Source organism: Anabrus simplex, chromosome 1, assembly GCF_040414725.1.
Source record: "Anabrus simplex isolate iqAnaSimp1 chromosome 1, ASM4041472v1, whole genome shotgun sequence".
NCBI classification, from domain to species: Eukaryota; Metazoa; Arthropoda; class Insecta; order Orthoptera; family Tettigoniidae; genus Anabrus; species Anabrus simplex.
Window position 1 is genome coordinate 31,557,692 of NC_090265.1, and position 26,290 is coordinate 31,583,981.

Consider the following 26,290-nt stretch of genomic DNA (forward strand, 5'->3'; position numbering starts at 1 on the left):
TAGTATAGATTGGCCACTTATTATGCTATTCGGCCCCTTTTTTACGTCAATATCTGACTCGGCTGCGGTCACACTTTACTTCAATATCTTGGCGTTTTTCTTTGATTCCTTAAGTATCCTGCCGATATTGGAGGTTTAATCCTTCGATTTATTATATATATATATTACTTTAGTATTTATAATTCGTTGATTGTCTTTCGCTATCTCGTAATAAGACTTACAGTTCTTCCTTCACGCAGTTTTTCTTCTCAAGGTATTTAAGAATCGAATCAATTCAATTATTTCATGGTCCATAGTTGTTCAATCTTGGAAACTCTTTTCTCTTTTGTCGGTCAATATCGACCTCCGCCTACTGATCAAGATCGACTTGCTGTAAGATTATATTCCGTTCGCATTTACGCCGCCTGAAGCTGCTTAGCGCCATATTTGTCCACTGTATTTCCATAACATTTACCGCCTCAAATGTAACGTAATGGTACATTACCTAACCTAAACGGCAATACATACGAGGGCAGATCAGAAAATAAGCTGCACTTCCCAGTTATGAACATTTATTACACCACCTATACAACAGCAACACGTCTATAACGACATACACTGTAACGTCACTTTTCCCCATTGTTTCCAAGAGACTCCAAACATTCTGTGAACGCACAACCAACTTGTCGATGCCGCATGCACAGAAATTTCCTCCAGCGTTCTGCAACCACTCGGAGACAGCGACCTTCACCTCCTCATCGGTCTGGATACGTCGATCGCCGAGCTCCGTTTTGAGCTTACCGAACAGATGAAAGTCACATGGCACTAGGTCGGGACTGTAGGGAGGATGTTGCCAGACCTCCAACTTGAAACGTTGCAGCAGTTCTCTCATTTGGTGGGCCTTGTGAGGTATTGCGTTATCGTGCAACAAAATCACACCGGCGCTCAATTTCTCCCGGCGCTTCTCTTTAATCGCTTTACGCAACCGGTGCAACATTTGACAATACGATGCCGCGTTGATCGTTGTTCCTTTCGGCATGAATTTCACATGCAGCAAACCCTCCATGTCAAAGAATGCTGTCGCCATAATCTTACCGGCTGAAGGTTGAACCTTGGCCTTCATTCGTTGTGGCGATGAGGGGTGCACCCATTCCATTGATGTTCACTTTGTTTCGGGGGTGAAGTGGTGGACCCTCGTTTCGTCGCCTGTGACGATTCGCCGCAGAAACCCATTGCCGTCTGCGGCATAGCGCTGCAAAAATGCCAGGGAGGATTGGAAACATTGTCCCTTGTGCTCATCGGTGAGAAGACGTGGGACCCATCTTTGACACAGCTTACGATATCCAAGGTCCTCGTGAACAATGGCGAACACACTGCCATACGACATGTTCAGCTGCGTCGCGATTTCTCTCAATTTAATGCGCCGGTTCTGTCTAATGATTGAATTCACACTGTTGACCTTTGCACGGATCTTGGAGGTTGCGGGCTTGCCTTCACGATGGCTGTCCGTAATATCCGCGCGTCCGGCTTCGAATTGCTGACACCACTTTACGATACCTTGCCGGGAAATGGCCAGTTCCCCATAAAAAGCACTAATTTCACGATGAATGTCCGTCCAATTCTTCCTTTTGGCCCATAGGAATCGGAATGTTGCACGCACCTCATATTTGGAGTGAACGTCCAGTTGACGCGCCACTGCGTTTGGCCGCTATTCACACAATACTAGACGAGACACCACAGCGACCTGCCTAACAGACGTGTGGGCAGTGTCTGTCCCTTTCTCCGCTGTGCCCACGTTTGCGACACACAGTGCGCTGCTGCGGTGCGTTAGTGCAACTAACCTTTCGATCCACCTACGCATAAATATGTTATTTACAAGGCCGAAAGGCTGTTACATATTACTGTATACTATATTGTCCTGTGCCATTTTATTGGGACAGTTGATGTAATATATGAGCGGACGATAAGACTTCTTCGATCCTTGGTTTGGATATTTTAGCGTCGGACCAGTTCGACTCCACTAATTGGGTGATGTCCGAATTCCTTTAACGATCGCACCAATTTCACTACACCCGCCGAACTAGCATTCAGCCATTTCCTATTTCAAGTAAAGGAAGCCATTTTTTTCTGGTTTCTTTCACCATAGACTGCATACGCATATTATATTGGGCATGGAGAGACTATACTGCATATCGTCGTTGATACAATGCTCCTCCTATCCATTATTCTCCTTAAGACCGGTCACGCCTCCCAGCCATATACGGATATGCAGTCCATCAGAATAATTGGCGTTGTGTTAATTTTGCTATGCTTATGTGTAAAGGAAAATGAACCTTACACTCAGTTGCGGCTGTTGCAGAAAATCATTTGTGTGCTGTAACATATCCTCTTTCCAACAAAATAAAAACACAAACATATGCAGTTTCTAAGAGGCTCTCCACTGATTTTACCACACTGGACAAACACGCAAACAACCCCAACACATATAGACACTCCTCATACAAAACTAATCAAAAACACAATAACACCTGCAATGACATAACATTCACTAACTCAAACACTTGGTGTGAGCGCGCAAAAACAGAACTCCTCAATGTTACAAAATCATTGAAATAAAACCAGCAACGTCGTATGCAAAATTACATGTTATAGTGATAGTTATAAACTAAACATTTTGTAAGATAGTCATAATATTATGTCCTTATTTTGAGAACATAAGAAGTACAATTTTTATAGTTCCCCGATTTACAAATATGGCTGTGGAATAGGCAAGTTGGGAATATTAAAAGACTTAGCAGGAACAGCTGATGGATTCCTCTACAGTATTTTTTTTGCTGTTTGCTTTGAGTGATCCCGTCTTGAATACTGCCGCTGAGTCAAGAGGGTAACACCTGCTACGTTCTCATTTCGGTCGAAATGCAAGTGTGACCAGTGCCGCCTCTCTGTGGTCGAAAGAAGACTCGCTGTGAAGTGATGTCTTGGCTGTCGTTTCCACAGTACATCGGAAAAGTTGGGCACGCATGCGCAAAAGGCAGAGTTCCTGCTTTCTGGCAAAAAGCTTACAAGTTCTCGCTGAACTGTGACCTACACAGCACAAGGCGAGGAGCGCACGACTAGTTATCTGGTTGTGAGCGGAGTTGAATGATTTCCTATTCTTTGGCTGAAGTCTCTTTCAGTGCACTGTAATTGATTGTAGATAACATATTTAAATTAATTTATTTTTCAAATAGACAATGTGCTCACAAGGTACGGCCGCCCCAGCTTACAGTGCTGTGCTGTAGGATTGAACGTTTGCGCGACGAATTTACTCGCTCCTACAGTAAACTTATTTAAGGTTCATTTCTCTTTACACCTTCGAATAGGAAAACTAGCACAATGAACATTGTTCGGAAGGACTCCAGATCCATACGTGGCTGGGAGGCGTGGCAAGTCTTAAGGAAAATAATGAATAGAGCATTGTGAGATGCGAGGTTTGCTTTTCTTCACCGGCGATGTCTTTGTTGTTAGTGGTGATGACTATTAAGATGAAGTACAACAGGGAAACAGCCCTATCTTAACACAAAGGGGTGGGGGGTGTCAGAGGTTTGAATATTTCGTAAAAATAAGTTGGCAGTCCCTTTTAGTCGCCTCTTATAACAATGATCAACAAAAAAACGTATCCAATATGCGTTCTAAGACAACTGAAATGAAATGAAACGGCGTATGGCTTTTTCTGCCGGTGTTTCCTAGGGACGACGCCCGTACGCAACCTGCGCGTCGTGATGAGGATGAAATGATGATGAAGACGACACATACACCCAACCCCCGTGCCAGCGAAATTAACCACTTATGGTTGAAATTCCCGACCCTGCCGGGAATCGAACCCGGGACCACTGTGACAAAAGGCCAGCACGCTAACCATTTAGCCATGGAGCCGGACCTAAGACAGCTGAAACATGTTGCTTCAAAATATACTAACAATTTTTGTCTAATCACCCGCCGTTCTTGAGATATACAACATCAACCATTGACACATGTTTAACAGTGTATCAAGGAAAACAACTCACAGACAGAAATTTCACTACAGCACTGATTGCTACATGGAGTACTCATGAACATGGCTTTAAGTAAGATCATATTGGGCTTGTTTGTTACATGCCTGCACACATGGCAAAACAGATTTGGTGAATATATCCAAGCTCTGGACCCGATAACGTCCGCTGTCACTGACAATAAAAAAGTAGCAAATGAAAATATTCGGCTTTGTATGAAAAATAAAACTTTGTTTGCATCTTCAAAATCTGACGTTATAGAGCAAAACGGTTTTCAGATTTGAAATCAGCTTGAAAAACTTCACTGGAAACAGTAAACATCATATGAGATATCTAGCCCTTGCAAATCAATGTAAAAGGCGGATAACACTGAGGAATTATCCCCCCCCCCCACACACAGCGGGGTTTAGATGTGGCTGACGTGTCTAGCCTCTCACAGAATCAAGAACCTGTTGCACATCACGTCTTGTTGGATACAAGTTTGTAGCAGTTGTTTGAAACTCGCTAATTAACACTGAGCGTTGCACTTGTGACTGTTCTCATGTAACAACCTCCGAGGAGCCCGAACATCGTGCTATATTCTTACGTTCTCCAGAAATGTTTGAATTTGCCAGCACCAGATATGGTAGGACAGAGGATACCTAGTTTTGGTGATGAGTGATGGTAATTATTGTTTCAAGAGAAAGTTTACTCTAATAATAATAATATACTGTAGAGAAAAATAGACAAGTTAAAGATTTGCGAGGGGCTTAAAATAGACCTCGACAACGTAGTCAGATGCACACTATTTTTTAATTTTATAACTGTGAATTTCTTCAGTTTACCAAAACTAATTTTGAATAAATGAAAAGGAAAACATATGGTAACAGCATTACACCTGAACAACAAACAAAAGAAATTACTTTAGTCGAGAACTGTAAAAGATCCATGTCCATGTTGTAAGATGGACAGCAGCTATTGTAATGAAGATAAACAAGGTTAAAAATCAGGTTATGAGTTTCAATTACTGCATTGATCCGTTGTAAGAACCTAAGTGTTAATACAAGAAAAGATCTTCATTGGGGTAATCACACAAATGGGATTGTAATAAAAGGTGCAGATCTCTGCACATGGTTATGACGGTGTTAAGCGGTTGTATTAAGGATGTAAAGGAGAGGGCATATAAGTCTCTGGTAAGACCCCAACTAGAGTATGATTCCAGCGTATGGGACCCACACCAGGATTAATTGATCTGACAACAGGAAAAAATCCAAAGAAATCAGCTTGAAATATTCTGAGTGATTTCCGAAAAAAGAGTAGTGTTGCAAAAATGTTGCAAAGTTTGGGCTGGAAAGACTAGAGAGAAAGGAGACGAGCTGCTCGACTAAGTGGTATGTTCTTCGTTGGGGAAATCACATAAACGAGGTGGTAAATAAAGCTTACAGATCTCTTCATAGAGTTATGACGGTGTAAGCATGTACAAGAGCGGGCGTATAAGTCACTGGCAAGATTCTAATATCTGCCTCTGTAGTGTAGTGGTTAGTGTGATTAGCTCCCACGCATGGACGCCCGGGTTCGATTCCCGGCTCTGCCGCGAGAATTTGAAAAGTGGTACGAGGGCTGGAACGCGGTCCACTCACCCTCGGGAGGTCAACTGAGTAGAGGTGGGGGGTCCATTCCGTCTCAGCCATCCTCGAAGTGGTTTTCCGTGGTTTTCCACTTCTTCTCAAGGAAAGTACCAGGATGGTACTTAACTTAATGCCACGACCGCCTCCTTCCCTCTTCCCTGCCTATCCCTTCCGATCTTCCCATCTCCTCACAAAGCCCCTTTTCAACATAGTTAGAGAGGCTGCCTAGGCGAGGTACTGGTCCTTCTCCCCACTTTTATATCCACGACCCAAAGTGTCACGCTACCGGACAATGCCGTTAAGGTGGTAGAGGTGAGATCCCTCGCTGAGTCCGAGGAAAAAACCAACCCTGGAGAGTAAACGGATTGAGAAAGGAACAAAGAAGTCAAGAAAGAAAGAAAGAGAGAAAAAAAGATTTTAATTCCAGGGTATATATTCTAACAAGAATCACTTATCCGTTTCCTTAGCTTAACGGTTAGTGCTATTAGCTGCCTTCCACGGAAGCCTGGTTTCGATTTCTGGTACCGCTAGATATTTAACAATGGAGCAGGACTGGTGTATGACATAACGGTGCATGGTGGTCTTGGAGGAGTGCTTGAAAAAAACTGGCCCACCTCAGGACGAGGACACGAGTTCTTATTTTACCAGCATGAGTTTAATCGAGAACTGGAAAAGATCAGGTACGATCTGTTCTGCGAGAGAGTAGTAATACAAACTGTAGGCTGAGAGACTTGGAAGTTAGGAGAAGAGCTGATCGAGAAAGCGGTTTGTTTCGAGCTGTCCCTGTGGCTCAGATTCCATGCAAAGCTGGAAATCCCGTGGGTATGTTCGCAATACCAACAGACACGTAAATTTTAATCTGCTTCCTTTTGGCTATGGAGTCGTTCATAGCGCCTCCCTTTCTTCATTTGATAATGTTATTTCTAATACTCTTGTAACTCCTGATAACTGCGTTTTCCACCCATGAGGACATATAGCCGTTAGTCGCGTCTAAATTCACAATGTAGATGATCGATTCCTTTGTCTCCTTGGCTGAATGGTCAGTGTTGAGGTTCCCGGGTTCGATTCCCTGCCGGGTCGAGGGTTTTAATCGCGCCTTATTAATTAATCTGGCTCTGGGACAAGGTGTTTGTGTTTGTCCCAACATTCGTATTTTCCTATTCAAGCAAAATTCCACACTGCCAGCCGCCACAGAAACACATAAAGGTGATTACATCCCTAGACAGCACCAAATCCACATGTGCGACACAGTTCGCACCCGTGACTCCACAACGTGTGAGAAAAGCTTTAGAAGAATAAGTGATCGATTCCGTCGTCTGTAGGTGAGAAAGGAGACGACCTTCCCGACTAAACGATATGACCCGAGCTGCCAGTGAAGAAATAGCATGGAATGACATTAGTAGACGAATAAGTCTAAAGTACTAAAGATCACAATATGAAGATAAAGTTGGAATTCAAGAGGAAAAATTGGGACAAATATCCCATTATAAAGCCTCCACACATGACCCAATCTGCTCGACCCGATCTGCAGGGATCCTGCTTCTCCGTACCGGTCGGGGTGGTTGGTCGGGGAGACCATACAATCTCCCAAATTACTATTGCAACACTCTGCAAGTTGGGTCGTGTGTTGGGCGGTTGTGCAACTCAGGCCAATTAGTCAATAAAAGTGTCTATATCCATTCGTATAAACTTTCTAAAATCAAATGGTTCTAGTTCTTTAACAATATTTGTATGACTAAATTATTTTCTCTGTAATAATCACTTTTTAGCCCAATGTTTTCTCTTCCGTATCGATTTCAGTGACAACAAAGGCAGTGCAATTCCTATTTTTTGAAACTTAGAAAATAAAGGAGCCATTATCAAATTCTTTGAAATTATTTCAGAAAAGACTAAATAAACAAGAAATGGGGAATCTTCCAGCTGGGCGACTGCATTAAATGCAGATCTGTGGTGATTGAGAATATCTTTATACTGGCCAATTCCATGGCTGTCTGGTCGGCATCGTGCTCTTAGGATCACGGAGTCTCGATTTCGGGATTCTGATCCTGAACGATTGATTACCTTGGCTCGGGAGATGGATGCTGGTGCCGTCCTCAACATTCCTGCAACTCACACACCACACATAACACTATCCTTCACCACAATAGCGCATACAGAGCGGTCGAGAAAAATGTAGACATTAATTGATAGTTAATATCTTTGGAACAAACTGACATATCGTTGCAATTCTTGAGCAGCAGCGTAGTCAATTGCTTCCTAAACAGGCGATGAAGGTCACGTAAATGGTGCGACAATCTTGGCGTGCGTTTTCCAGCAGAATACAGTGCAGCAATGAGTGAAGTAAGATTGTCGTTTGAGCAACGCAAGGTCGTATTGAAGTGGTACTGGGAGTACGAAAACATGATTGAGGTGCAATGGCTATGGCGCAATGTGTACGGAACTCAGCCGCCAACACGTACAACAATTTATCGTATTCGGGATAAATTTAAAGCCGACAGTACTCTTCAGGATATGTATAAGAAAGGGTCTGGCCGACCAAAAAACATCAACAAGTCTACCTTCCAGCGCTGCTGTGTTGCAATATTTTACTAGGTCACCTTAAAAATCTGTGAATCAGGGTGCACGTGAAAGCAGGGTAAGCCGACCAACCGTACGGCGAATTCTGAAGACTGCAAAGTGTAAAGTGTGCATTCCAAGATCTCTGCACGCTATGAACAAGAACGACCCGTATCGAAAGATGGAGTACTGCGAGAGGTTTGAGGACATGCTTGGCGAGGTTGAACGGTTTGCAGGAATGGTTATCTGGTCTGACGAGGCGCATTTCAAACTGAACGGTGCTGTAAACCGCCACAACTGCGTGTACTGGGCTCATGTTCACGTGGACAAACATGTTAATTTACCCGGTGTTTAATGTGTGGTGTGGTCTGTCATCGCGCGGTTTGATTCGCCCATTCTTTTTGGAACGTATGTAACTGGTGAGGTGTATCTTTATATGCTGCAAACATCGATTTTACCTACCATCGGAGAGATGTCTGGAAATGAAACGTTTTACCTACAACAAGATGGAGCTCCGCCTCACTACCACAAAGATCTCAGAGCCTACTTGGATGAAAATCTACCTGAACGATAGATAGGACGAAGAGGACCAACCACGGTCTCAAGACCTTACACCTCTCGACTTCTACCTATGGGGGACCTTGAGAAATGAAGTTTATCGAGCTACGAGACACCATCGAGGTATTCTGTACGGCTATCAGACCGGCAACACTTATAGCCGTAGTTCGGTCAGCAGTTCAGTGGCATCGACTTTGTTTGGCTGCTAATGGGGGTCACTTTGAACACATAAAATAACCTCCCGCCACCCCCCGTGCAAGATTTGTAACGGTATGTCATATTGTTCCATTAATATTGACTATCAAATAGAGTCTATATTTTTCTAGACCCCTCTGTAGAGTCCCGCAGCTGATGAGGCTGGTAATATCATTACAATATTCTCATTGTTGAATTGGTAATCAAGGAAACGAGAATGGAGAGAAAGGTGAAGATGGCAGCTGTTCCAAGCGTTCTGCTGTTTATTTTCCTGATCGGTCCAGGTACGGTATGAGCAATGGCGGAATTGCGGTGAGCTTCAAGTACAGGGTGTTGGACATGGTATTCGTCACGTCCATACACTCAGATATATCTGATGACATGTGTGTTAGCTGTGTCAATAGATTTATGTTTGCAATTAATTAGCGAGTGGAATAAATAACTATGCGGTCCAACCTAAAACATCCATTATGATTACCGACTTGGAGAAACTTCTTGAGTTCTATTCCGAGCTGAACGTATTCCGCCCAGTCCTTCAAACAAGTGTTCAATTTTTCGGCTTCTTTAATCATTGCTAGGCCTAGCGTGCAATGGCGATTAAATAATTGGCTGGTTGAGCCACTACTTAGCGGCCGAAATGAAATGGCAGCATGCACTCACGCAATTATTTAACTACGGCAACTAATATAGGTGTCGCACACTTTATGGAGCTGTTGCTCGTAGAAACGACACACAGTGTTGCTAACCTGTCAACACGTACCAGTAATAGAGGTGGTGGTGATTATTGTTTTAAGAGAAAGTACAAAGGGCACCCATCTTCTCTTAATATTAATCAGAGGTAAAATGGAAAGGATATGACACTTCAAAAATGGAAGTGTCAGTCAAAGAAAGACAAAGGCCATGAAGGGCGTGAAAGTGAAAGTCTCCCGTAACACCATCGAGGTCGGAAAAGAACAAGAGTAGACCATGGAAAGTTGTATAGGATAGCAGACAGTGAGGAGCCTGGCGCAAGCGAATGGAAACCATGCTAGGACTCAGCTGAGGGCCCCTGGTCGGCAACGTACGCTCCCAAGTTAAGAGTACCTGGGGACCCTTCTAGTCACCCCTTACGTCAGGCAGTGGATGTCTACCGCCCCCATCCACAGGGGACGCACCAGTAATAGTTCAGTTTCTCAGTAGTGTCTGCGCATTGGCAGTGAGCTCTTGCCCGGTCAATTTTATTATCGATGCAGCTTATGTTGTGCAGTCAGATGAAGCTATGTCATTTGATACAGAATATTTCATTTCTGAAATAGAAAAGAGACCAATGTTGTACAACAAACGCTTGAGAGAATATTCCGACAAGAATATTAAACAGAAGTTGTAGCTCGATCAACGCATCACATTTCATCAACTATGTTACCCCCTCACCTCCACTGCCTATATTCCAACAACAGCCCATTACTCACCATGTGCCTACAATACAACCACATCCTCCGGCATAAACGCCTTCATTCCAGCATGCCTCTTTGATTAACATTATAACCGTCTGAATCTGTACACCCCAAAACATCAAGTTGCGTAATATCTTTAGAGATGAAGGTAGATCATGAGAGACTGCTAGCAAGAATGAATGCAATTGGACTAGACAAAAGAGTGAATGAATGGGTTGCTATATTCCTAGAAAATAGATCTCAGAGAATTTGAGTATGCGAAGCTTTATCTAACCCTGTAATAATTAAGAAGGGAATTCCTTAAGGCAGTATTATTGGAGCTTTATGTTTCCTTATATACATAAATGATTCGTGTAAAGGAGTGGAATAGGAGGTAAGGCTTTTTGCAGATGATGTTATTCTCTATAGAATAATAAATAAGTTACAAGATTGTGAGCAACTGCAACGTGACCTCGGTAATGTTGTGAAATGGACAGCAGGCAATTGTAAAGTCATGTTGTGAGTTTCACAAGTAGAAAAAGTCCTCTCAATTTTAATTACTGCTTTCATGGGGTGAAGGTTCCTTATGGGGATCAGTATAATTATCATGGTGTTAATATAAGGAAAGATCTTAATTGGGGTAATCACATAAATGAGATTGTAGATAAAGGGTACATATATCTGCACATGGTTTTGAGGGTGTTTAGGAGCTGTGTTAAGGATATAAAGGAGAGAGCATACACTTCTCGTAAGACCCCAAATAGTGTATGGTACGCTCAACAGGATTACTTGATTCAAGAATTGGAAAAAATCTAAAGTAAAGCAGCTCGATTTGTTCCGGATGATTACCGACAAAAGAGTTGTGTTGCGAAGTTTGGGCTGGGAAGATTTGGGAGAAAGAAGACGAGCTACTCGACTAAGTGGTATGTTTCGAGCTGTCAGTGGGGAGATGGCGTGGAATGACATTAGTAGACGAATAAGTTTGAGTGGTGTCTTTGAAAGTAGGAAAGATCAAAATATGAAGATAAAGGTGGAATGCAAGAGGTCAAATTGGGGAAAATATTCCTTTATAGGAAGGGAAGTTAGGGGTAGGGAAAAATTACCAAGGGTGATGTTCAATACATTTTCAGTTTCTTTGAAATCATTCAAGAAAGGGCTAGGAAATAAACAGATATCGAATCTATCTCCTGGGCGACTGCCTTAAATGCAGATCAGTAGTGACTGATTGTAGTAATAAAGCAGCAGGAACAAATGAGATTTGACCTGAAATGGTGGGGTACAGTGGAAAGGCAAGGACGAAATAGCTTCATAGAGTAGCAAGATTAGCATATAGTGTAAGTAAGGTACCTTATGATTGGACAAAAGCAGCAATTGGCCCTACCTACAAACAATGGAACTGGAAGGTTTGCAACAACTATTGAGTTATCTCATTGATCAGTATACCAGGCGACGTGTTCACTGGAATCTTGGAAGGGAGGGTGCGATCAGTGGTTGAGAGTAATATGGATGAAAACCGGTGTGGTTTCAGACCACAGATGAGCTGTCAATATCAGATTTTCAGTGTTGTTGTTCGAGTCATCAGTCCATAGACTGGATTGATGCAGCCTTCCATGCCATCCTATCCTGTGCTAACCTTTTCATTTCTACGTAACTACTGCATCCTACATCTGCTCTAATCTGCTTGTCATATTCATACCTTGGTCTATCCATTCTTACCGCCTACACTTCCTTCAAAAACCAACTGAGCAACTCCTGGGTGGCTTAAGATGTGTACTATCATTCTATCTCTTCTTCTTGTCAAATTTAGCCAAATCGATCTCCTCTCACCTATTCGATTCAGTATTTCTTCATTCGTGATTCGATCTATCCTTCTCACCTTCAGCATTCTTCTGTAACACCACATTTCAAAAGCTTCTATTCTCTTTCTTTCTGAGCTAGTTATCGTCCATGTTTCACTTCCATACAATGCCACGCTCCACACGAAAGTCTTCAAAAACATCTTTCTAATTCCTATATCAATGTTTGAAGTGAGGAAATTTCTTTTCTTAAGAAAGCTCTTGCTTGCTTGTGCTAGTCTGCATTCTATGTCCTCCTTACTTCTGCCATCGTTAGTTATTTTACTACCAAGAACAATATGCATCTACTTCCTTTAAGACTTCGTTTCCTAATCTAATATTTCCTGCATCACCTGCCTTCGTTCGACTGCACTCCATTACTTTTGTTTTGGACTTATTTATTTTCATCTTGTACTCCTTACCCAAGACTTCGTACATACCATTCAGCAGTTTCTCGAGATCTTCTGCCATCTCAGATAAAATAACAATATCATCGGCAAATCTCAAGGTCTTTGATTTCCTCTCCTTGGATTGTGATTCCTTTTCCCAATTCCTCTTTGATTTCCTTTACTGCCTGTTCTAAGTATACATTGAAAAGGAGGGGGGACAAACTGCAGCCTTGCCTCACTCCTTTCTGGGTTGCTGCTTCTTTTTGAAAGCCCTCAATTCTTATAACTGCAGACTGATTTTTATACAGATTGTAGATAATTCTTCGTTCTCGGTATCTGATCCCAATCACCTTCAGAATCGTAAATAGCTTGGTCCAATCAACATTATCGAATGCCTTTTCTAGATCTACGAATGCCATGTACGTGGGCTTGTCCTTCTTGATTCGATCCTCTAAGATCAGACGTAAAGTCAGGATTGCTTCACGTGTTCCAACATTTCTTCTGAAGCCAAACTGATCTTCTCCTAACTCAGCTTCAACTTGTTTTTCCATTATTCTGTAAATAATACGTGTTAAAATTTTGCAGGATTGAGATACTAAACTAATGGTGCGGTAGTTTTCACACCTGTCAGCAACGGCTTTCTTGGGAATAGGTATAACAACATTCTGCCGAAAATCGGAGTGTACTTCTCCTGTCTCATATATTTTACACACTAAATGGAATAGCCTTGCCATGCTGCTTTGTCTTAAGGCAGTCAGTAATTCAGAGGGAATATCATGAATTCCAGGTGCCCTGTTCTTATTTAGGTCTCTCAGAGCTCTGTCAAACTCTGACCTCAAAATTGGGTCTCCCATTTCATCAGCATTAACGGCCTCTTCTTGTTCCAGAACCAAATTATCTTCATCTTTACCTTGATACAACTGTTGGATAAGTTCTTGCCATCTTTCTGCGTTTTCTTCCTGCCCTAGAAGGGGCTTTCCATCTGAGCTCTTAATATTCATACACCTAGATATCCTTTCTCCAAAGGTTTCCTTGATTTTCCTGTATGCAGCATCTACCTTTCCCAAGACCATACAACCTTCGACATCCTTGCACTTCTCCTTCAGCCATTCTTCCTTAGCTACCTTGCACTTTCTATCCACTTGATTCTTTAATCACCTGTATCCTTTTCTGCCCTCTTCATTTCTAGCATTCTTGTATTTTCGCCGTTAATTAATCAGGTCTAGTATCTCCTGAGTTATCCACTGATTCTTAGTTTATCTTTTCTTCCTTCCTAACATCTCTTCAGCAGCCCTACTGACTTCATTTTTCATGACTATCCACTCTTCCTCTATTGTGTTTCCTTCAGCCTTTCCATTCAGCCCTAGTATGCGCTAGGAAATGGGAAAGGCTACGAGAGGAACAGCAGTTATGTTTATGTCTCGTTCATCTAGCGAAGGCATATGATAGAGTATCGAGGGAAAAGATGTTCACCGTACCGGGGGATTATGGGATTAAGGGTATGTTGAAAATAGGTCTGATGTGAGTGATGATGGTGGAATGAGTTCTTTCTTCAAGGCACTTACAGTGGTTAGATAAGGCCTTTGACCTTTGCAGTTCATGGTTTACATGGATCATCTGCTGAAAGGTGTTAAGTGGCAGGCAGGGATTCAGTTAGGTGAAAATGTAGTAAGCAGTCTGGCCTATGCTGACGACTTGGTCTTAATGGCAGATTGTGCCGAAAGCTTACAGTCTAATATCTTGGAAGGACCAGTCACTGAAATGATGAGCTGTGCCTCTGCAATATTTACTGAAGCATTTTATAACCAGTGGCCAATCATTGGATGTTGTTTGTGACTATAAAACCAGAGAAAGGCAAGGGATACGTAGAAGGTTATTCCACTGAATCTCAACTTGTAGGATTCCAACAAGATATAACAAATATTTTGGATTCTTGAGGACTGTATCGTGATTGACCTCTCTAAAGCATTTGATAGGGTGGATCATGGGAGACTACTGGCCGAAATGAGTGCAATTGGACTAAACAAAAGGTTGACTGAATGGGTTGCTATATTTCTAGAAAATAGATCTCAGAGAATTCGAGTAGGCGAAGCTTTATCTGACCCTGTAATAATTAAGAGGGGAATTCCTCGAGGCGTGTTATTGGACCTTTATGTTTCCTTGTATATACAAATGATTTGAGTAAAGGAGTGAAATCAGAGGTAAGGCTTTTGCGGATGATGTTATTCTCTATAGAATAATAAGTAAGTTACGTATACAAGATATTGAGCAACTGCAACGTGACCTCGATAATGTTGTGAGATGGTCAGTAGGCAATGGTATGATGATGAACGGGGTTAAAAGTCAGGTTGTGAGTTTCACAAATAGGAAAAGTCCTCTGAGTTTTAATTACTGCGTTGATGAGGTGAAAGTTCCTTTTGGGGATCATTGTAAGTGTCTGGGTGTTAATATAAGGAAAGATCTTCATTCGGGTAATCACATAAATGGGATTTTACAGGGTTTTGAGGGTGTTTAGGGGTTGTAGAAAGGATGTAAAAGAGAGGGCTTATAAGTCTCTGGTAAGACCCTAACTAGGGTATGGTTCCCGTGTATGGGACCCTCACCAGGATTACTTGATTCAAGAACTGGAAAAAATCCAAAGAAAAGCAGCTCGATTTGTTCTGGGTGATTTCCGACAAGAGAGTAGCGTTACAAAAATGTTGCAAAGTTTCAGCTGAGAAGAACTGGGAGAACTGGGAGCTGCTCGACTGAGTGGTATATTCCGAACTGTCAGCGGATAAATGGCGTGGGAGGACATTAGTAGACGAACAAGTTTGAGTGGCGTTTTAAAGTAGAAAAGAACACAGGAGGACAAATTGGAGAAAATATTCATTTAGAGTAAGGGTAGTTAGGGATTGGAATAACTTACCATAGGAGATGTTCAATAAATTTCCAATGTCATTGAAATCATTTAAGAAAAGGCTAGGAAAACAACATATAGTGAATCTGCCACCTGGGCGACTGCCCTAAATGCAGATCAGTATTGATTGATTTTGTGATTGAAGATTACATGTAGGGTGTCCTGGAACCTTGCTGAAAAGACGTAAGTGCAGAAGATTTAGGAACCTAATAAATAGAAAACATCTAAATCTACAGGGTGTCTCAAATCTTTTGTTCAAATTGAAGCAGGTGATAGTGGGTCCGCAACTGATTATATTGAGGTACGGATCCAATGGTCGGAAATGCATACACAACGTACACGGCATAACAACAACGTAGCTCATAATAATTGTTCAAAGTGATGACCACCAGTCTCAATGCATATATTGAAACGGCGCTAACAGTTCTGCCACACCCTCGAAAAGAACCCGGGTGCTTGTTGTACACTGGAACAAGCAGCGGGTGACCGTACACCCCTGACCACCAAACATACGTGCTGTACACAACTTTGCTCATAGCACGTGTGTCAAGTGATGACGGCTGTGGCGCACGCAAACCGCTATCCCTGGTGTCAGTTGTCTATTGCATCAGACAGCTTGTGTGGCATTGTGACGTTATTTACTGCCTCCCTGTTTCACTGATCCTGCGAGATGGGCTCGCCACACTTTCTGGAGGCTGTACGTCTCATTTTCCGCTAATCAAGTGGTTTCTACATGACGGTGCAACCAGCTCACTTCGATGTTACTGTCCGCCAGCACCTGAACAACACGTTCCCTCATCTTTGAATTTGAAGGCGAATTCCTCTTCCACGACCAGCGTGATCGCCGGATCTCACACCTCTGGACTTTCCTCTGGGGTTACGTCAAGTCGTTGGTATATGAAACGCCCGTAGCAACGGATGAAGACCTGCTTGCTAGGATCCAATCTGCCTGCCTTCTGGTACAACAAACACCAGGGATCTTTTTGAGAGTGTGGCAGAACTTCTTGCGCTGTTGCCAATACATACAGTGAGACTGGCGGTCGTCACTTTGAACACTTACTCTGAGCTATGTTGTTGTTATACGGTGTTCGCTGTGTATGTCCATAACACAATAAATGTTCTTTTCCGAACATCGCTTCCCTATCACAATATAATCTGTTGTGGACCCACTATCATCTGTTTCAATTTGACCCAAAAAGTTCGAGATATCCTGTATATCTTCATGTGATGTTTTGTAAACATTAATAAATCACTTTTATCAGATTTAAATAACTTCCTTTGGAAACTATTTTTGTCAGGAGGGAATCAGCAATGTTGAAATAGGAATTCTCGGCTTATAAATGCCACTACTGGACTTCTGTCCGGCTCCATGGCTGAGTGGTTAGCGTGCTGGCCTTTGGTCACAGGAGTCCCGGATTCGATTCCCGACAGGGTCTGGAATTTTAAAGATAATTGGTTAATTTCGCTGAAGAAGTCTGGGTGTGTGTGTCGTCTGCATCATCGTTTCATCCTCATCACGACGCGAAGGTCGCCTATGGGAGTCAAATGAAAAGACCTGCATCTGGTGAGCCGAACACTCCCGGTACTACAAGCCATATGCCAATTTTACTGGACTTCTTACTAATCTCTATCTTCCTGATTGTGAGTTCATTCGTGTAGTTATTTCTAATTGAAAGGATTTTGTTTTTGTAGTTCATCAACTGTCAGCCCATCCATAATCATACCATACAGAAAATATTCAATGCTGCTTCGATTATATTTAAAGAAAAATAACATCGTTAAAAAACTATAAATACGTCTGGGCTGGGTACAAGCGATAGATCTCACTATTTCAATCAATCAATACTGATCTGCACATAGGGCAGTCGCCCAAGTGGCAGATTCCCTATCTGTTGTTTTCCTAGCCTTTTCTTAAATGATTTCAAGAACATTGGAAATTTACTGAACATCTCCCTTGGTAAGTTATTCCCGTACCTAACTCCCCCTTCTATAAATGAATATTTGCCCCTATTTGTCCTCTTGAATTCCAACTTTATCTTCATAGTGTGATATTTCCTACTTTTATAAACGCCACTCAAACTTATTCGTCTACTAAAGTCATTCCACGCCATCTCTCCGCTGACAGCTCGGAACATACCACTTAGTCGAGCAGCTCGTCTCCTTTCTCCCAAGTCTTCCCAGCCCAAACTTTGCAACATTTTTGTAACGCTACTCTCTTGTCGGAAATCACCCAGAACAAATGGAGCTTATTTTCTTTGGATTTTTCCAGTTCTTGAATCAGGTAATCCTGGTAAGGGTCCCATACACTGGAACCTTACTCTAGTTGGGGTCTTACCAGAGACTTATATGCACTCTCCTTTACATCCTTACTACAACCCCTAAACACCCTCGTAACCATGAGCAGAGATCTGTACCCTTTATATACAATCCCAATTAAGTGATTACCCCAATGAACATCTTTCCTTATATTAACACCCAGATTCTTACAATGATCCCCAAATGGTAATGTCTCCCCATCAACGAAGTAATTAAAACTGAGAGGACTTTTCTTATTTGTGAAACTCAAAACCTAACTTTTAACCCCGTTTATCATCATACCATTGCCTACTATCCATCTCACAACATTATCGAGGTCATTTTTCAGTTGCTCACTATTTTGTAACTTACTTATTACACTATAGAGAATAACATCATGCGCAAAAAACCTTACTTCTGATTCCACTCCTTTACTCATATCATTGATATATATAAGAAAATATAAAAGTCCAATAATACTGCCTAGAGGAATTCCCCTCTTAATTATTACAGGGTCAGATAAAGCTTCGTCTACTCTAATTCTCTGAGATCAATTTTCTAGAAATAAGCAACCCATTCAGTCACTTTTGTTTAGTCCAACTGCACTCATTTTTGCCAGTAGTCTCCCATGATTCACCCTATCAAATGCTTTAGACAAGTCGATCGCGATACAGTCCATTTGACCTCCAGAATTCAAAATATCTGCTATATCTTGCTGGAATCCTACAAGTTGAGCTTCAGTGGAATAATCTTTCCTAAAACCGAATTGCCTTCTATCGAACCAGTTATTAATTTTGCAAACATGTGTAATGTAATCAGAAAGAATGCCTTCCCAACGCTTACAAGCAATGCATGCGAAACTTACTGGCATATAATTTTCAGCTTTATGTCTATCACCCTTTCCTTTATATACAGGAGCTACTATAGCAACTCTCCATTCATTTGACATAGCTCCTTCAACCATACAATAATCAAATGAGTACTTAAGGTATAGTACTATATCCCAACCCATTGTCTTCAGTATATCCCCAGAAATCTAATCAATTCCAGCCGATTTTCTAGTTTTCAACATTTATCTTATTGTAAATATCATTGTTATCGTATATACATTTGAATACTTCTTTAACATTAGTCATCTCCTCTATCTGGACATTTTCCTTGTAACCAACAATCTTTACATACTGCTGACTGAATACATCCACCTTTTGAAGATCCTCACATACACACTCTCCTTGTTCATTAATGATTCCTGGAATATCCTTCTTGAAACCTGTTTCTGCCTTAAAATACCTATACATACCCTTCCATTTTTCACTAAAATTTGTATGACTGCCAATTATGCTTGCCAACATATTACCCTTAGCTGCCTTCTTTGCTGACTTCTTTCCTAGTAAGTTCCTTCAATCTTTCCTTACTTCCACGGCCATTTATTACTTTTCTTTCCAATCTGCACCTCCTTCTTAGTCTCTTTATTTCTCTATTATAATAAGGCGGGTCTTTACCATTCCCTACCAACTTTAAAGGTACAAACCTGTTTTCACATTCCTCAACAATTTCCTTAAACCCATCCCAGAGTTTGTTTAAATTTTCATTTACCGTTTTCCACGTATCATAATTACTTTTTAAAAACTGCCTCATGCCTGTTTTTTCAGCCATATGGTACTGCCTAATAGTCCTAGTTTTAAACCCTTCCTTTTTATCACTTTTATTTTTAACTATATTAAAAATAGCTTCGTGATCACTAATACCATCTGTTACATCGATTTCTCTATAGAACTCATCTGGTTTTATCAGCACCACGTCCAGTATATTTTTCCCTCTAGTTGGTTCCATCACTTTCTGAATCAGTTGCCCTTCCCATATTAGCTTATTTTCAATTTGTTGTTCATGATTCCTGTCGTTCGCATTTCCTTCCCAATTGACATTTGGTAAATTAAGATCTCCCACTACAAACACATTCCAATCCATGTCGTTTCTCACACATCTCATCAAATAATTCTTAATCCGTGTCAGCATTACCTTTTCCCGATCTCTACACTCCAAAGACATCAAATTGCCTATTATCTTTAGAAATGAGCCTTACACCTAGAATTTCATGTTTCTCACCTGTACGTTTTCGTAGCTTACAAATCCTTCTTTCACCAGAATGAATACTCCCCCTCCCACCATTCCTATCCTATCTCTACGTCACGCACTCCAGTTCCGTGAGGAAATTTCTGCATCCATTATATCATTTCTCAGCCATGATTCAACTCCTATTACAATATCTGGTAAATATATATCTATTAAGTTACTTTACTGTATTCCTGTCTGTACTATACTTCTAATGTTCAACTGTAACACGTTTATGTCATCCCTACTTGAGTTCCAGATCTCTGTACCCTCATCACCGCTCCCTAGACAACACCGTTTCCCTTAATGTACCTCCCTCTTACCCTTTTAAACAAATTTCCTAACTTAAACGTACCACTGCGATGTAAGTGAAGGCTATCGGAGCGCAGATCCCTACCTTCTAACCACCCATTAGGATCTAGAAATTCACTCCCAGTTTCCCACACATCCACCCCATAGTCTCATTTAAATCCCCAATCACCCTCCAGTCAGTATCCCTCCTTCACAGTATTCCACTGATAACAATCTCCGCTTTCTTAAACTTCACTCGTGCTGCATTTACTTATATTAGCTTGCCTTACGTTGTTGGTACCAACGTGAAACACTACCATCTCCTCCTTCTATTCTACTTTTCTCAGCATCTGCCTCAACCTAATTCCTGGATAACACTCTACCTTGGTTCCCTCTCCGCCACACACTTTCCCCACGTGTCTAACGATGGAATCCCCCATGACCAGAGTCTAAACCCTACCCACCTCCTTTGATCCTCTCCCCTCGTGGTCAGTCTCATCTTTCCTGATAGCTGCAGAAGCTACTTCCTCCTGTCTTTTGTCCCTCCCATGACCCTGTTCCACCTGTCTTTTCCTATCCTTTACTCTACATTTTCCTGTCCTACCTTTTCCCTTCCTCCTACTTCCACTCATCTCAGCAACAGTTCCCTGTTCCTCATCTTCCCTCTGTTGCTCTACCTGGTGTGGCTCGTACCGATTTCTCACACAGACACATGCCCTGAGTTCTGATCCTGATTAGAACTCTTAATCTGCAATCTTCTTCCCCTTAGAACAATAGACCACCTGTCTTCTACAGTTTCCCCCTTTCCTTCCCCTCCCTCTTGTACACCTACTATAACCTGTACATTGTTTGAGGGAGTCCTATCTTCCTTCCTGTCTTCTGTGAGAATCCTAATTATCTCCCTCAAACACTCCAACTCCTCCCTCATACCCCTCAATGCCTTTCAACATACACAGTTCCTACACTTGCACTCTTTAGTCATTCTTTGCGGAAAAAATGAAAAGAATAGGAAAATAAAATAACATTTTTCTGCAAAAAATGAACGAAAAGAAATATTGTCTAGGTTAGTACTCAAAGATCACACGACAATTAGGAAATTAATATACAACTACACTATAATACTACTTAGTCGTATTCCATGTTTATCCTACAACACCCGAAAGGATAAAATCTACTGTTAATTACTGAATACCGAAAGGAATACAGAAAAATTACACAATTCTATACTGGTAAGCCTCGCCTAATTACAGCAATAGTATTTTAATAAGAGAGTTTCTATAGATACCTCTACTATACTACACAAAAATTTTACAAATTAAATAAGCACGCTTATTTCTAATAAGATATTACTCGTATACTACATTACAATACACTACAATAATTTTAAACTACGTTCAAACGTATCAAAATTACAATAAGTAAGTACAAACAGAAATTGAAATTGCAAGTTCCAAATTTGCACGAACTACTGCACTCAAGGTTACCAATAAAGCTAATTGCTTAGGCAGATTATTATTAGTACTATGCTCTAATAGATACACACACAATGATACAGACGATTATAGCAGGTTAGATACTTTACTGTCTAAATATACCGTATCTGCACTACAATTCTAAACTGAAATGTGGTTATATAAATTTTACCGCTGATGGATTACTATTATTTTCCCTTTTATGTGGGACGGATAATATGTGTCCTTAAATGCCGTAAAAAAGGAGGTTGTCTACAATAATTTCTGTCAAAACTATGCAGGAGACTTGAAATGCAGTATTATTACGATAGGCCCCATAGGAATTTCATTATTAACTTTTAATCGATGTATGAACGAAGGTGCAAAGTACTGTACAAAGTATGCCGGGACCTTAGGCTAAAAATTATCGGAATAAAGTAATCAGCTGAATTTGTATTTGTTTACACAACTACCATGAGTATGTAGCCAGTACTCTTTGATCTCGTCGGAATGTACGATATCAACAATCCAAAATCTGTTAAGTACCGTAACTATCCAGTGAAATTACCGTGTAATCTCTTTAACTTCTTTTTAAATCGAAGTTTACAGGAGTATCGTGTTTTTAATTTAGTAAATTATTACCTTCGCGATAGTTTGAACGGATATCTATACGAAATACCAAAAATATTGCAGTTGAAGTTACGGTACTATTCCTTATGATAATCTGCCTTTGTAAGTAGCGGGTGATCTCAATTTACCAAATGTCAATTGGGAAGGTAATGCGAACGACAGGAAGCATGACCAACAAACGGCAAATAAGTTAATATGGGAAGGGCACCTGATTCAGGAAGTGATGGAACCAACTAGAGGGAAGAATATTCTGGATGTAGTGTTGGTAAAACCATATGAGCTCTATAGAGAAACCGAAGTAATAGATGGTATTCGTGATCACGAAGCGGTTTTTGTCGTAGTTAAAAATAAATGTGAAAGAAAGGAAGAGATTAAAATTAAGACTGTTAGGCAGTACCATATGGCTGATTAAACAGGCATAAGGAAGTTTTTAATAAGTAACTATGATCGGTGGAAAACGGTAATTAAAATGTAAACAGACTCTGGAATGGGTTTAAAGCAATTGTTGAGGAATGTGAAAATAGGTTTGTACCTTTAAAGGTGGTAAGGAATGGTAAAGACCCACTATATTATAACAGGGAAGTAAAGAGGCCAAGAAGGAGGTGCAGGTTGGAAAGATTGTTAGAAATGGCTGTGGAAGTAAGGAGAAATTGAAGGAACTTACTAGGAAATTGAATCTAGCACAGAAGTCAGCAAAGAAGCAAGCATAATTGGTGGCCATACTAATTTTAGTGAAAACTGGAAGAGTATGTATAGGTACTTTAAGGCAGAAACAGGTTCCAAGAAGGACATTCCAGGAATCATTAATGAACAAGGGGAGTGTGTATGTGAGGATCTTCAAAAGGCAGAAGTATTCAGTCAGCAGTATGTAAAGATTGTTGGTAACAAGGATAATGTTCAGATAGAGGAGGTGACTAATACTAAAGAAGTATTAAAATTTACCTATGACAGCAATGATATATACAGTAAGATACAAAAGTTGAAAAGTAGAAAAGCAGCTGGAATTGATAAGGTTTCGGGGGATATACTAAAGACAATGGATAGGGATGTAGTACCATATCTGTAGTACTTGTTTGATTATTGTTTTTATGAAGGAACTTTACGAAATGAATGGAGAGTTGCTATAGTAGCCCCTGTATATAAAGGGAAGGGTGAGAGACATAAAGCTGAAAATTACAGGCCAGTCAGTTTGACATGCATTGTATGTGAGCTTTAGAAAAGCATTCTTTCTGATTATATAATACATGTTTGCAAAATTAATACCTGGTTTGATAGAAGGCAGTTTGGGTTTAGCAAAGGTTATTCCACTGAAGCCCAACTTGTAGGATTCCAGCAAGATATAGCCGATATCCTGGATTCAGGAGGTCAATGGGACTGTATCGCGATTGATCTGTCTAAGGAATTTGATAGGGTAGTTCATGGGAGACTACTGGTAAAAATGAGTGCAATTAGACTTGACAAAAGAGTGACTGAATGGGTGGCTCTGTTTCTAGAAAACAGAACTCAGAGAATTAGAGTAGGTGAAGCTTTATCTGTCCCTGTAAAATTAATAGGGGAATTCCTCAAGGTAGTATTATTGGACCTTTATGTTTTCTGATATATATATCAATGATATGTGTAAAGAAGTGGAATCAGAGATAAGGTTTTTCGCAGATGATGTTATTCTGTACAGAGTAATAAATAAGTTACAAGATTGTGAGCAACTGCAAAATGACCTCTATAATGTTGTGAGATGGACGGTAGGCAATTGTATGTTGACAAACGGGGATAAATGTCAGGCTGTGAGTTTCACAAATAGGAAAAGTCCTCTCAGTTTTAATTACTGCGTTGATTTGGTGAACGTTCCCTTTGGGGATCATTAGCAATACCTAGGTATTAATATAAGGAAAGATCTTCATTGGGGTAATCACATAAATGGGATTGTAAATAAAGGGTACAGATCTCTGCACATGGTTATGAGAATATTTAGGGGTTGTAGTAAGAATGTAAAAGAGAGAGCTTATTTGTCTCTGGTGAGACCCCAACTAGAGTATGTTTCCAGTTTATGGGAACCTTACCAGGATTACTTGATTCAGGAACTGGAAAAAAGTCAAAAGAAGAGCAGCTTGATTTGTTCTGGGCGATTTCCGACAAAAGAGTAGCGTTACAAAAATGTTGCAAAGTTTGGGCTGGGAAGACTTGGGAGAAAGGAGACGAGCTGCTCGACTGAGTGGTATGTTCCGAACTGTCAGTGGAGTGATGGCGTGGGAGGACATCAGTAGACGAATAAGTTTGGATGGTGTCTTTAAAAGTAGGAAAGATCACAATATGAAGATAAAGTTGGAATTCAAGAGGACAAATCGGGGCAAATATTAGTTTACAGGAAGGGGAGTTAGGGATTGGAATAACTTATCAAGGGAGATGTTCAATAAATTTCCAATTTCTTAGCAATCATTTAAGAAAAGGCTAGGAAAACAAATGGGGAATCTGCCACCTGGGCGACTGCCCTAAATGCAGCTCAGGAGTGATTGATTGATTGATTGATTGATTGATTGATTGATTGATTGATTGATTGATTGATTGATTGATTGATTGATTGATTGATTGATTGATTGATTGATTGATTGATTGATTGATTGATTGATTGATTGATTGATTGATTGATTGATTGATTGATTGATAAGTATTATACCAACGAACATACAGATATTTACAAATGTTGTTAAAGTTAATATTATTACCTAAAATATTTCCTAAACCTAAATTCAAAACAAGGTACACCAAGCTAGCCTACTTAACCTAGAAAACGTAATATACTGAAGACGAGCTGAATTACTTGTTATAATATTTAAATGAATACCACTACTCCCAATTTCTACCAACAAGCACTAAATGAATCACAAACACTCAAAATTAAGCTATTTTAATAGGTTTTAACAACTTTATCACTGCAATAATTCAACAGCTGCCTCAACAGCCAACCGTTCGCAAGCGCATCCAACAATCCAAATTTCTTCTAATCCCCGCTTCATTTTACAAACCAAATAACGGATCAGCGTGTTTATGACCTCAAAATTATAAACTAATTTTCAAGAAAATATTGAAGAAGTGGAAAGCTGCTGGTATCGTAATTGGAATTCACGCTTGCGCAATCATATAAAGCCAACTGTGAAACATAGATGCGAAATCTTGTGTCATCGTGAAAACAATCCTTATGGACGAGATAATCTGAGTCTACCCGGATTTTGAGGATTGCCTAGCTTACTTTCTCTTAAAATAGTTATCACAACCACCCATTATTTAGCAGTCTGAAAACAGATCCAAGAAGATAATTTCTCTCTTACAGAACGCCGTTGATTTTTCTCTGCATTAGTTTCGTTGCATGCTCATTCGTCGTCACATTCTATCCTACCATCCTGAGAGAATACACATCCTAAGTACTTGATATTATCCACCAGTTCAAATTTCCTTACGTTTCCTCCTGACATCAATCATGTCTTGGATATAAAAATAATCCCTTCGCCGCTTTTCAAGCTCCAAAGTTTTACGAGGGCTGTAAATAAAGGAGAAGGCAATTTTTAATGAAATAACAAGTACAATGGCATCACATTCCTTCCACGTAGTTAACCGCAAAGTCAGATGTCGGGAAGTTGACAAGGCGCCGTACTCCGCGGAGTGCAGATGCCACGTCAGGAAATCTGTGACCTATGAGGGGTTCCTTCAACTTCGGAAACAGGTCGATGTCACAAGGATTCAAGTTTGTTGAGTACGGAGGGTATTCCAAGACCTCCCAGTGCCACCGATGTTTGCGAGATGACAGCGTGTGTTGACATGCAACATGACAAGGCGATCGTCTCGCAATAAACGGGTACGTTTGCGCCGCGACGCAGATGTTGGCAATGGCAGTAATTGTTGAAGGTTTGTTCCTCAGGCACAGCTTACGTAAGAATAACACACTCGTATCCATATACCACAATCAGTATAAGTTTCATCCGACTGCGTTTTTGTCGAAATTTCTGTAGATCTGGCGAACCTGGGAGACGTCATTCATTCGACTGACGCTTTAATTCG